This window comes from Tripterygium wilfordii, chromosome 12, assembly GCF_013401445.1.
Source record: "Tripterygium wilfordii isolate XIE 37 chromosome 12, ASM1340144v1, whole genome shotgun sequence".
Classification (NCBI taxonomy): Eukaryota; Viridiplantae; Streptophyta; class Magnoliopsida; order Celastrales; family Celastraceae; genus Tripterygium; species Tripterygium wilfordii.
The window spans coordinates 5,084,287-5,097,756 of record NC_052243.1 but is presented as its reverse complement, the minus strand read 5'-3'; the positions used below and the strand labels follow the sequence as shown (position 1 = coordinate 5,097,756).

General features: G+C 36.9%; 1 non-coding gene across 1 annotated transcript; it reads right to left on the bottom strand.

The window, feature by feature from the left end:
* Positions 1 to 4,899: 4,899 nt before the first annotated feature.
* LOC120011625 lies at positions 4,900 to 5,008 on the bottom strand. Its single transcript, XR_005471069.1, has one exon. It is a non-coding gene; the product is annotated as a small nucleolar RNA R71 (small nucleolar RNA).
* Positions 5,009 to 13,470: the final 8,462 nt, after the last annotated feature.

Here is a 13,470-nt window from a genome sequence, read left to right as displayed (position 1 = left end):
GTTACTAGAATTAACACATGTTTTCAATTGATTTTTTAAATCCTCATTTTCTTGAACTAATGCATCAAGTGAAAAACATACATCATCATATTTAGATTTCAAATCACAACACTCATTTAGATGCATTTTTTCTACTTTAGAAAGTCTACTAACTTCTTTCTTAGCATGCTTGTGTTTATGCATCAATTTCTCATAAGCAATATAAAGTTCATCATAAACACAAGAGAGCTCATCATAAGAAGATTTAGAAGATGTTACCATCTCATCCGAATTTGATGAGGACACTTCCTCTTCCTCATTTGCCATGAGACACAAGTTGGCTTGGAGTTCCTCTTCACTATCACTTGAAGATGATGATGAAGAATCATCCCAAGTGGCCTTGAATGCCTTCTTCTCCTTCTTCCCTTTGTCCTTCTTCTTCTCTTTCTCTCTATATTCCTTATGCTTCTTCTTTTGAAGCTTAGGGCAATCGGCCATAAAGTGACCTACTTTGCCACACTTAAAGCAAGTACTCTTTTCTTTCTCTTTCTCCTCTCTCTTTTCTTTAAAAGCCTTTCTATTCTTGAATCCTCCACGTTTGTTCATCTTCAAGAACTTCTTGAAATGCTTAGCTAATAGGGCTGCCCCTATTTCACTATCATCATCACTAGAATCCGAACTAGTGTCACTATTGATCCTAAGAGCTAAGCCATTTTTCTTAGGTGGTGCATCTTCCTCATCTAATCTTGACATCTCCAACTCATGTGTCATTAGACTTCCTATTAATTCCTCTATCTTAAGCTTCCTAAGGTCTTTAGCCTCTTTAATGGCTACTACCTTATCTTTCCAAATCCTAGGTAAACTCCTAAGGATCTTTTGGACCTTATCAACTTCCTCATATGGTTTGTTCAAAGCTTCTAATTCATTACATATGCAAGTAAGTCTAGAAAACATCTCCCTAATGCTCTCACCCTTCTTCATTCTAAAGGTCTCAAACTCGGTGACTAGCATGTTTATCTTAGAGTCCTTCACTTGACTTGTTCCTTCATGCTTCAACTCTAACATATCCCAAATCTCCTTTGCACTCTTACATTGAGCTATGTAATCAAATTCACTCCTAATAAGTGCAATGTGCAAAGTGTTGATTGCCTTATTATTTAGGCTAAGTAATCTCTTATCTTCCTTAGTAAACTCACTCTTTTCATTATCTACCATCTCATCACCCAAAAGTTTCCTAGGAACATAAGGACCATTCTCTACAACTTCCCACAAATCATAATCAATGGAATTTATAAAAATTTTCATCCTATTTTTCCAAAAACCGTATTGCAAGCCATTGAAAAATGGTGGTCTATTCATGGATAGGCCTTCGGCCTCACCATAAGAATTAATATTTACCATAAATATGCCAAATAGGATATAACTCCTAGTTTTAGCTAACCTGCTCCGATACCAATTGACGGATCGAGTTTAACACAAGAGGGGGGGTGAATTGTGTCCCCAAATTCCAATTGGAATCCCTTTTTCAATTTAAACAAATTAATGGCAATTAACAAGTAGCACACAAATTTGGACTCTAATGATTTTCCTAATCAATATTCAATCCAATGCAAGATGTGATACAATATAGTGAATGACCAAATATCAAATAATCAAGAATTGCACAAAACAGATTTTCAAGCAACACACTGCACACAGATTTTTCAACTCAGATTTTACCTATCAAATGATGTCAAAATGCAACGAAATTTTATATGCAATGTCACAACACCTTAATAAACACTATATCAAAATTTCAGATCAAAATTCAAAGTTTAAGGCAGTCTGCTAATCTCGGACAGATTAGGGTTTTGAAAATCCTGCAGTTTGAAACAAGTAGTAAATATAAACAAGTAAACAAAGAAATCAACACAGCGATTTATAGTAGTTCGGAGACCCTTCTCCTACGTCTACTACCTAGATTCACCAACCTAGGATTTTCCCAACTCCACTAAGGTGTGGTTTTAAGAGACCCACAAAACTCCTTACACCAAGGGTTTCTAAGAACTCCCTCAAACTTCAATGTTTACAATTTCCCCTAACAAAGGGAATTTCTCAATGGGATTTTCAGCCAAGGTTCTCACAGGTTACCTCAAAGGTATTTGGTATGGAACTCTCAAGATTACAGCAACACTCTCAAAGATAGGATTTTAAGAACAAGAGAGGTTTAGATTGTAAGTAAACAAAGCCTAAAGGATATAGGAACTTCCCTTTTGCAAAAGCAAGAGTAGTGAGAAGTCCTTGATTGTAGAGGCTTGTATTGGAGAAGATTGTTGTAGCAAATAGCAAGAAGGCTTGATGATTGATGAACTTGATAGCAAGAGGTTTCTCTCAAGGATAATTTTTCAATTTGCTTCTCCAAGTTGTATGAAAGGGAAGATCCTCTTTTAAAGGCAATTCTCTCCTATGCTTGTAGCCATTGGATCAAACTTCAAGAGTTGATCTCTACCATCCATTGCAGCTCCTAATCTTGGTCATTGATGATTTGAGCAAACAAATCTCCACCATAGAGCATATAGACGTTGCACATGCTCCTTTTTTAAGTCAAAAATTGCAAGCAAGAAAGTTGTCTTATGCACAACCATTTGATCAATGTATGTCTTCAAATCTTGACCATTCAAACTCTCTTTAATTCTCAGCCATGGATGTAGATTGTACTATGCCATCTTGTCCCTTCATTTTGAATCAAAGACTTCAAAAGTGATCCCTTAGTCAAGGATCTTGTTTGATTGCACCAACATAACTTTCTTGGTAGCACATGTCTTGAGTGAAAATGTCAAGGATCTTGTTTGATTGCACCAACCTAACTTTCTTGGTAGCACATGTCTTGAGTGAAAATGTCAAAGATCTTGTTTGATTGCACCAACATAACTTTCTTGGTAGCACATGTCTTGAGTGAAAATGTCAAGGATCTTGTTTGATTGCACCAACCTAACTTTCTTGGATGTAGATTGTCTCATATGATTGAAAAGAGTTGTATCTCCATGAAGACCACAACCAATAGCCTCAATGTTTGATTCATTCAACTTGATTAAGTGCCTTAGTGGAAAGTTGGCAAATATAGGATTTTTCATAGTTTCCTAGAGCTCCAAGCTCATTCTTAGAAACTGGACTTCGACCACTCTTGAACATACTGAATTCTGAGCCATATGAGACCACAATGATGATTAACCTACAAGGAAATAGGAGGTAGAACTCCCCAATTGCATGTAAGCTCAAAGAGCTTCATATAGAGCGCATAGGTTAATTATATTAGAAAAACAACCCAGAAAATTCATATTACTGCATGATAAATCATTTTATATGTATTAGAATGTCCATGTAAAATTTCATAACAATCGGAAATCGTTTGGTCACTCAACCAAGCAATTTGATCACTAATAGTGAAACCGATAAATTCTAAGTGTAAATTCAAAGTCATTTTGCTAACTCAGTGTAAATGACCTTTTCTCTTGAACTTTACTAAATCAAATATGTTCATAGTGATGAAACTAAGATGCACACGAAATTTCATTTAAATCGGAGTTCATTTGGTTCACCACGTTCACAAAGAACACATATGCACAAAATTAGGTAAAACCTAGTTTTGGCGGAATTTAAGCATATGACCAAATATATATGTGATGCACTTAATTTCTCATGATTATAGTCCTAGAACATATATTAAACCTTCATGTATATGTGATTCAAGTTTCAAGTCATTTGGACCTAAGTTGGTTAAGATATGATAATTGGAAAATTGATGCTCTAACTTAGTCCATGTATGTTTGTTTTTAAAACTTAATTTCCAGCACTATCTAAAAAATATATAGTCATTTAAATTCAATTCATATAAATCAAATATTGCTTTAATGTTTCATTATGATTTATAAATGATTTAATATCATCAAAATTTGACATATAGGACCATAGGTCCAACAAGATTCATCGTCCTAGTGCGTTCATCAAATTGTTTACAACCCAGTTTGACAAGTTGCGATTTTCTTATTTTCTATGCTTTCTTGAAATCACAGACAATCATCATTCTGAATTAGTCCGAATTCTTTTAATACGTACAATGATTAATTGCATTGAATAGTCAATCATTGTGGTACGACCTCGTACTTGCATAATCTATTCTACTATGGACTTGTACGCTTATGAGTAATTTAATTTGGGATTTTTTGCATGCTATTTTAAGCAATCGAAAATTGCTACCAAGTTTTTGGCACCGTTGCCGGGGATTGTTTTATTTAATTTGATTAATTAATTGTGCTTTACTTAGTTTTAATTTTGTTAAATTTTTATTTGCAAAGGAAAAATCAGTACGTTTTAGCTCGAGTCAAATTTCTGTAGCTTGTGCTAATACGACCAACGAACATATTCCTTTTGTGGATGACTGGTCTTCGACCAAGGTAGAGCTGATTGAATTTGAACCTGAAATTGAGCTTAAACTTTGGGATATAAGAAGGAAGCAAAGAGAAGAACGAGACGAGCTTAATAAAGAGGACATTAAGGAAGATATGGCTGACCAAGGACAACCTGAAAGAAGACTTCTTGGTGACTACAGAGCACCGATAGTATACAATGCTCCATCATGTATTGTTCTTGCTCCAGCAACTGGGCAATTCGAGTTAAAGATACAACATATCCAGATGTTAAACATGTTCAGAGGAGATGGCAATAATGATCCATATCTTCATGTGAAGGAATTCTTTGATTTATGTTCCACTTTTCACTACACAGGGATTTCAGATGAACAAGTGAGACTCCGTCTTTTCCCGTTTTCATTGAAAGACAAAGCAAAAGCATGGTTAAATTCCCCTCCTCCTCGATCAATCAATACATGGGATGAGATGGTTAAAAAGTTTTTTCTTAAGTTTTTTCCAACTCAGAAAACCAATGCTTTGAAGAGGGAGATTCGTATCTTTGCTCAGAACGAAGGGGAACCATTCTATGAATGTTGGGATCGGTACAATGACTTGTTTATTTGCTGCCCTCATCATGGTTTTAATGAGTATGAGAAGGTCCAATTTTTCTACGAAGGATTGACACCTCAAACTCGTCAAACCATAGATGCTACGGTTGGAGGTAGTTTGTCGATGAAGACTTCAGCTGAAGCTACTGAAATATTTGAAACCATGTGCTTGAATTCACAACAATGGGACATAAATGCAGAAGAGAAAGTAGCAGCCCCTAAACAACGAGGTGTCTGCGAGATTAATTCTAACTCAATTCTTGAGGCAGAAGTGGCAAAATTGAGACATGAGCTGAAACTACTAGCTGGAAAGAAGAAGATATGTGCTATGTGTTCTAGCACTATGCATACTATTGAGGTGTGTCCACACAATCCTATAGGCCAAGAAGAATCTGCATTTGGAATATATTCATAGAATAAAGCAGGATACAATCCCTATTCTAACACTTACAATCCAGGCTGGAGAGATCATCCAAATTTTTCATGGAAAAATCAGCAAAGACAGTTCTCCAAAATTCCACAACCGCAACAAACACCTGACCCCAAACAGTCTCCAATTGAAGACGTACTTGCTCAATTCATGCAAGTTACACAGGCTTCAATCCAGAAACTTGAAATGCAGATAGGACAGTTAGCTAATGTGATGAGTGAGAAGAAGCAGGGTGAATTCCCTAGTCAACCTGAAGCAAATCCAAGAGGGAGAGAACAAGCAAAGGCAATTAAAACCTTACGTAGTGGAAAGCCTTATGACAGAAGAGATGAGGACCCTGGTGATAATATGGAGGGTACAACAACTGAAGATACAGCAGCAAAATCACCATCTGTCGAAGCAAGAGAGAGGCAATTAGAAGAACCAAAACTGGCTGAAAGAACTTCTCCTAGTACAGCACCGGAAGCACCATTAAAGGAGAAAGTTTACGTACCTCCTCTGCCTTCCCCTCAACAATTTCAGAAGCAAAATAAGGATAGACATATGCTGGATATCATGGAGCTGTTCAAGAAAGTTCATATAAACATTCCTTTGTTAGATGCAATCAAACAAGTACCATCGTATGCCAAATTCCTCAAAGATATTTTCACTGACAAAAGAAAGTTCATGGAACATGAGAAAGTGATGCTATCCGAAGAGTGTAGTGTCGTTCTCCTCAACAAATTGCCACCGAAGTTGAAAGATCCAGGGAGCTTTACAATCCCTTGTGTTATTGGCAATTTACAAATTGAAAAAGCTTTGATTGATTTAGGAGCTAGTATTAACTTAATGCCATTATCTGTTTTTCAGCAACTTGGTGTCGGAAAGATGCAACCAACATCAATAAGCTTACAACTTACAGATCGTTCCATCAAATTTCCACTTGGGATTGTTGAAGATATTTTAATAAAAGTGGATCGATTCTTGCTGCCAGTAGACTTTATTATTTTGGATATGGAAGAAGATCGAGATATTCCCATAATTATGGGAAGACCATTTTTGGCCACTGCTGGAACAATAATTGATGTAAAAAAGGGGCTATTGACAATGAATGTTGAAGGAGAATCAGTGAAATTTCGAGTATTTGCAGCCATGAAGAGACCAATGGACATAGAGGAGTGCAACCGATTGGACATAATCGATCAGCTTGTACATAGCAAATTCATCACTGAAGCTGGCAATGATGAATTAAAAACCAGTTTGAGCATCTTGATTTGACTCAAGCTACAGCTGATGAAGTGTCAGACGTGGTGGCTGTGCTAAATTCTGCTCCACCACTTAAATGGAGACAAACTGCTGAACCTTTAGGACCACCTATCCCACAAGCAATACCATATATTCAGCAAGCCCCCAAAGTTGGAACTTAAACCACTGCCACTTCATCTAAAATATGTATTCCTTGGAGATGCAGAGACTCTACCCATAATTATCGCTTCTGATTTGAGTGATACTGAAGAAGAAAAATTATTGATGGTCGTTAGAGAGCACAAAGAGGCAATCGGGTGGACTATAGCAGATATACGAGGTATATGTCCCTCCATGTGCATGCATAGAATTTATCTGGAAGAAAATGCCAAACCAACAATTGATGCACAACGAAGGTTGAATCCGATCATGAAGGAAGTTGTGCGAACTGAAGTTTTGAAGCTTCTAGATGTTGGGGTAATTTGTTCCATCTCAGACAGTCCATGGGTAAGTCCAACACAAGTGGTTCCAAAAAAATCGGGGATCACGGTGGTCGAAAACGAAAATAAAGAATTGGTGCCTACCCGAAAAGCAACTGGGTGGAGAGTGTGTATCGATTACAGGAAGTTGAATTCTTTCACTCGCAAAGATCATTTTCCCCTTCCTTTCATTGATGAAATGTTAGAACGGTTAGCTGGTCACTCACATTATTATTTTTTGGATGGTTATTCAGGATATAATCAAATTGCCATAGCACCGGAAGATCAGGAGAAGACAACATTCACCTGCCCATTTGGCACATTTGCATTCCGACGGATGCCATTTGGATTGTGCAATGCGCCAGCCACATTCCAACGATGCATGCTCAGTATTTTCCTAGATATGGTTGAACGCATAATAGAGGTTTTTATGGATGATTTTTCTGTATTTGGTTCCTCCTTTGATGATTGTTTAAAAAATTTAGCTTTGGTTTTGGAGAGATGCAGAGATACTAACCTCGTTTTGAATTGGGAAAAGTGTAATTTTATGGTTAGGCATGGTATTGTGTTAGGACACTTGATTTCCAGCAAAGGTATCGAAGTGGACAAGGAGAAAATTGATGTGATCACTGGTTTACCACCACCAACCTCTGTTAAAGAGGTCCGTTCGTTCCTTGGCCACACTGGATTTTATCGGCGGTTTATCAAGGACTTCTCCAAACTCAGGATACCATTGTCAAATTTGTTGGCAAAATATACAAAGTTTGAGTTTGATCAGTCCTGTTTGCATGCATTTCACACTCTTAAACAACTCCTTATTTCAGCCCCTATTATCACAGTTCCAGATTGGAACTTGCCGTTTGAACTAATGTGTGATGCTAGTGATTTTGCAGTAGGTGTTGTGCTAGGCCAAAGGAAAGACAAGCTGCCACAAGTGATCTATTATGCATCCATAACTTTGAATGATGCCCAGAAAAATTATTCCACAACTGAAAAAGAAATGCTGGCTGTGATCTTCGCATTAGAGAAGTTTCGGTCCTATTTAATTGGGTCTAAGGTTATCGTGTACACCGATCATGCAGCATTAAGATACCTTATGACCAAGAAAGATGCCAAGCCAAGACTTCTTAGATGGGTGTTATTGTTGTAAGAATTTGATGTAGAGTTGCGAGACAAGAAAGGTGCTGAGAATCTAGTGGCAGATCACTTATCTCGACTCACTCACAATGAAGGAAAGGATACCTTACCTCTGAATGAAAATTTTCCTGATGAGAAATTGTTTGCCCTTAAACATGAAACACCATGGTACGCAGATATCACCAATTACCTTGCCAGTGGCAGGTTACCACCCAATCTGAGCACTCAGCAAAGAAAAAAAAATTTAGCTGATGTGAAATTTTACTTTTGGGATGAACCATACTTGTATAAGTATTGTGCTGACCAAATAATCCGAAGGCGTGTACCAGCCATTGAACAAAGTAGTGTGCTGGAGTTTTCTCATCACCATGCGTGCGGAGGTCACTTTGGACCAAGGAGGACAGCAGACAAAGTACTCCAGAGTGGGTTTTATTGGCCTTCCTTATTTAAGGATGCTCATCAATGGTGTATCACTTGTGATAAGTGTCAACGAGCTGGCAATTTATCACGTCGCAATGAAATGCCTCAACAGGGGATTTTAGTAGTTGAATTGTTTGATATATGGGGTATGGATTTTATGGGACCTTTGCCTTCATCATGTGGAAATCAATACATATTAGTTGTTGTTGAGTACGTCTCAAAATGGGTAGAAGCAATGGCTGCCCCGACTAATGATCACAAGGTTGTATTAAAGTTTTTACAAGGCACCATTTTTCCAAGATTTGGTACTCCTCGTGCAATTATTAGTGATGGCGGACGACACTTTGTCAACAAGGCCTTCAAGTCTCTATTGTCCAAATATAACATCTTGCAGAAGGTGGCCACGCCATATCATCCCCAAACAAGTGGACAAGTTGAGGTTTCGAATAGGGAAATCAAACGGATTTTGGAGAAAACAGTGAATGGTTCTTGCAAGGATTGGTCTATGAAGCTTCATGACGCCTTGTGGGCCTATCGGACAGCATACAAAACACCCATTGGAATGTCGCCTTTTCGGTTAGTGTATGGGAAAGCATGTCATTTACCAGTTGAGCTGGAACACAGAGCCTTTTGGGCCATCAAGAAATTAAAATTTTGACTACCAAGCTGCTGGAGAGAGAGGCAACTGCAACTCAACGAACTGGAGGAAATTCGCAATGATGCGTACGAGAATGCAAATATTTATAAGGAGAAAACTAAACACTTTCATGAGAAGATCATCCTTCGCAAAGAATTTCTACCTGGACAAAAGGTGTTGCTGTTCAATTCCCGACTACGTCTTTTTTCGGGTAAACTCAAGTCGCGATGGTATGGCCCTTTTCTTGTTGTGCAGGTATTACCCCATGGAGCTATTGAAATTCAGAATGTAAAGGACGGGACAATCTTCAAAGTCAATGGCCATCGTTTGAAGCCGTATCTTGAAACCCCAGGGATTTTTGATGTAGAAAAGACCTCACTCCACTTGAGTGAGCCAGCTGATTCCACTTAGTCTCATTATCAGAGTCCGGCTGTGGACTATAAATCTAGCGCTATTGGGAGGCAACCCAATTTCTGTCCTCTGTTTTCAAATTATTTTTATTTTTGTTTTTATTTTATTATTGTAGTTTTTTTTAGAGGCCCTGACATGTTAAATTTGGGGTGTTGCAGGTTTTTCTTTACAATGGTCCTAAGGCGAGTTTATGGAATTGTAAGGTATTGGGTATTACTTATGGTGTTGACTGTTGAGTCAACTACAACAATTAGCTCGAGTCAATTCGTGGACATGGTAATATAATGTAAGTATAGCTCGCGCTACACACTCACCATAAGGCTATCGATAGGGTATAAATTATGTCAAGTTAAACATCATTGCACACACATCACACTTAGTCTCTCGCAGCCAGGTCACTCCTCGGACTTTAAGAGCCTTTACTTTGCCACGAGTTCGCTCGTTGTTTTCTTTGTTAGAAGATCACTCTCCGTTCAGGTATGTGCCCAACTCTCTCTCTGAACTAGTTGTATTTCCGTTATCACAACCAGTATCATACCTTCATGCTGCCTTACCGTAAGCACTGGTTGTATCGTTTCGATTTGAAGTAGTCATGGTTCACTATGTTTCAACTTTATGACTAATCAGAGACTAAGTGTTTGCCTGCGTCATTGCATATCTAATATTGTTGGGACCCTACCCCTATTTTGTGCAGCAGAGTTGGCCATTGCTCGTATGCCCATCACGTGTTCGTAGATGTGCCAACGAAAAAAAAAAAAACAAAAAAAAAATTCTGCATAGCATCATGTGTCTTCTCGTTACAGATTTGAAGTTATTTAGTTCTGTTAGCACTCAAATAAATGAAAGTTGGGAACACACCATCATATCTAAGTCCTTTTAGGCTGATTCTTGCTTCATCTACGCTTTTTAGTTAACAATTATATGTGCACATTACACATGTTTGTGGGGTATGCCAATTGTGACTGATCATGAATGTTGTTAGTATTATAAGGGGAGCTGAAATTTGTTGAGTTAGATACCTTGGCATATAGTGAAAATATAATATGTTTAAAAAAAAAAAGAAGGCACAAATAATGGTGTTGTCTTTGGTTTTCTCTATTGAGTAACCGGGCCTCTTGCCTAGCAAGGCAGTGAGTTTCGCGTAAAAAGGTAGAGGAACCAAGATAAATACGTACATGACTAGCGAAGCCTCGCAGCCTTTTTGACTCGAGTCATTAAACCCGTAGAGGTGTATCTACACCTAATGCCCTAAGCCAACTGGTTGGGAGTCATTGGTTGAAAGCTCGCTACAAGGGTCAATTAGAAAGCTTAAAGAGGTCTAGCATTGCACAAGTCAGTTAAAAAAAAAAAAAAAAACATATGCCTTGGTATTTCACTTAACAATTTCAATGAACTTTGTGATGCAGCAATACTTGTATTATGATCAATTGAAAGTCGAACATTCATGTGTGATTCGTGCATGGAAATATACAAAGAAACTAATGGAATAGATGATGTAAGCATTTGGTTGAAGTGGCTGCACTGTGATGTGTAGAGTTCAAACTCTGAATTTAGTTGTGTGTGCACAATTCTGAATTTTCTTCTATTGATGTTTTGTTGAAGACATCATGATGAATGGTGGAAAAGAAAAGGAAAAATGTTTGTGGGTGTCGTTCTAGTAAACCCTCATGAGACTATAACTCGTCCATTAGGGACACCTAGGGGTTTCATTTATTTTCTTGCTCGAGGACTAGCAAGAATTAGGTTTGGGGGTATTTGATAAGCTCATATTTTCTTACATTTTTATACCTTTTAAACATGTTTCTGCTGGGAAATTGGTTTTAAAAAGGGCTTAATACTTTGTTTTTCGCATTTTCAGCTTTTTGGAGCAAGTGGATGGTTTTTGGTGAAAAACAGCCAATGTTGAGTATTTTGAAGAACCGTCAATTGGAAAACAAAGTGAAGACCTTGAAGTTTCTTGGAGAATATTTTCAGGAATTTTCGTGGAGCCAATTAACTCAGATTTTGAAGAAAAGTTGAGCTGAAGTGGAAAATCACCAAGACTGTGCTGCCTGCGAAGAATTGGGTCTAGAAGATTCCTCAGATTTTTGTTAAAGGCACGGGAGATAGCTTTGGAAAGCCAGGATGTCAAGCTTCGAATTGCATATTTTTCAGGGATTTTTCACTTCAGCTCAACTTTTCTTCTAAAAATATTCTCCAAGAAACTTCAAGGTCTTCACTTTGTTTTCCAATTGACAGTTCTTCAAAATACTCAACATTGGCTGTTTTTCACCAAAAACCATCCAATTGCTCCAAAAAGCTGAAAATGTGAAAAACAAAGTATTAAACCCTTTTTAAAACCAATTTCCCAGCAGAAACATGTTTAAAAGGTATTAAAATGTAAGAAAATATGAGCTTATCATTGATCGTTAAAAATTATTAATTTGGCATGTTAGTCTCTACAACTTTCCCTTTTACAAAAGATTGGTAGCGATCTACCATATGTTTAGGCATACGACATGTACATGACCTATGTCCCGGAGCACCACATCTGAAACAAGTTTGAATATTACCTTTCTAGGGTTTATTTAGTAATTCTATGTTCTTTTCTTGAGTTGATTCACTATCAATTACTTACATACCACTCTATTGAGTTACTTTTAGACCGTCAAATATAAACTCAAAATACTCGATGTTTTGATTGAGATAAATTTGATTTTTGTTTCAAACAAAAAATATATCGTTGGATTCATTATACAAAATACTACACATTTATGATTTTTAAAAAAATTTCTAAAACTTTTTGGTGCACCGGTCATATATCTATGCACAAGTCCTACCCCAATCGTTGTTCAATTATTGCATCATTAGCTTTATCCTAAATTTTACAATATTAAAATATTACTTGTTACATTACAAATTCATAAAATGATATGCCCACCAATATTTGGAGAGATGAGAGAGGAGAGATAATAAACTGATAAAAAAAATTTGGATTACACTTTTTTGTGCGCTAAGATAGCGCATATGTATCCAGAAGTGCTCTACTTTTTAGAGTATGCTCTATTTTGGGGTATCTTGAAGGCTTTAACAAATTTCAATGTAATAATATTTTGTCAAAATCTGTATTTTTCATACTCTATTTTTTATCTAGTCAACCACTTTTACTGTTGTGAATGCTTTGTACTTACTTTGTTTTTGTTTTTTTTATTTTATTGTTCTGTTATTGCTTCTTACAATATATGACGTCATTTTTATGAAGACAATTTTTATGAAAATTATTTTTTTGTTGAATATTTAGGAGTTTGAGCAAGAGAAATAGTCATTGTGTGAGGAGAGTAGAGGAGGGGATGTGAGAGGCTCCAATTCCGGCTCCAATTTTTCCCCAAAAATCATGATTATTTTTTTTTAAATGACATTAGAGTTTAGAAGTTAGAGATTAATGTTTGGTGTTTAAAATTTAGGATTTAGGGCTTTATTTTTAATGTTTAGAATATAGGACAAGAAAAATTTTAGGATTTAGATTTTTTTTCCCGAAATCTTCTATATTTAATTCAAGATCTAATATAATTTTAGAGGAGAATTGCAGCCCGGAATTAGAACCCCGAGGAGATGCGAACACGAAAGCCAAGGCAAACTGGGGGTAATAATGTATGGCTTCTACCATTATTTTATAGCTCAATCCTGCTACATTTTCTTTAGAAAATGAAAACAAAACAATCAATTTCATTGATGACAATATGATACAACTTCCCACTCTCTCCCCCCCCCCCCCCCC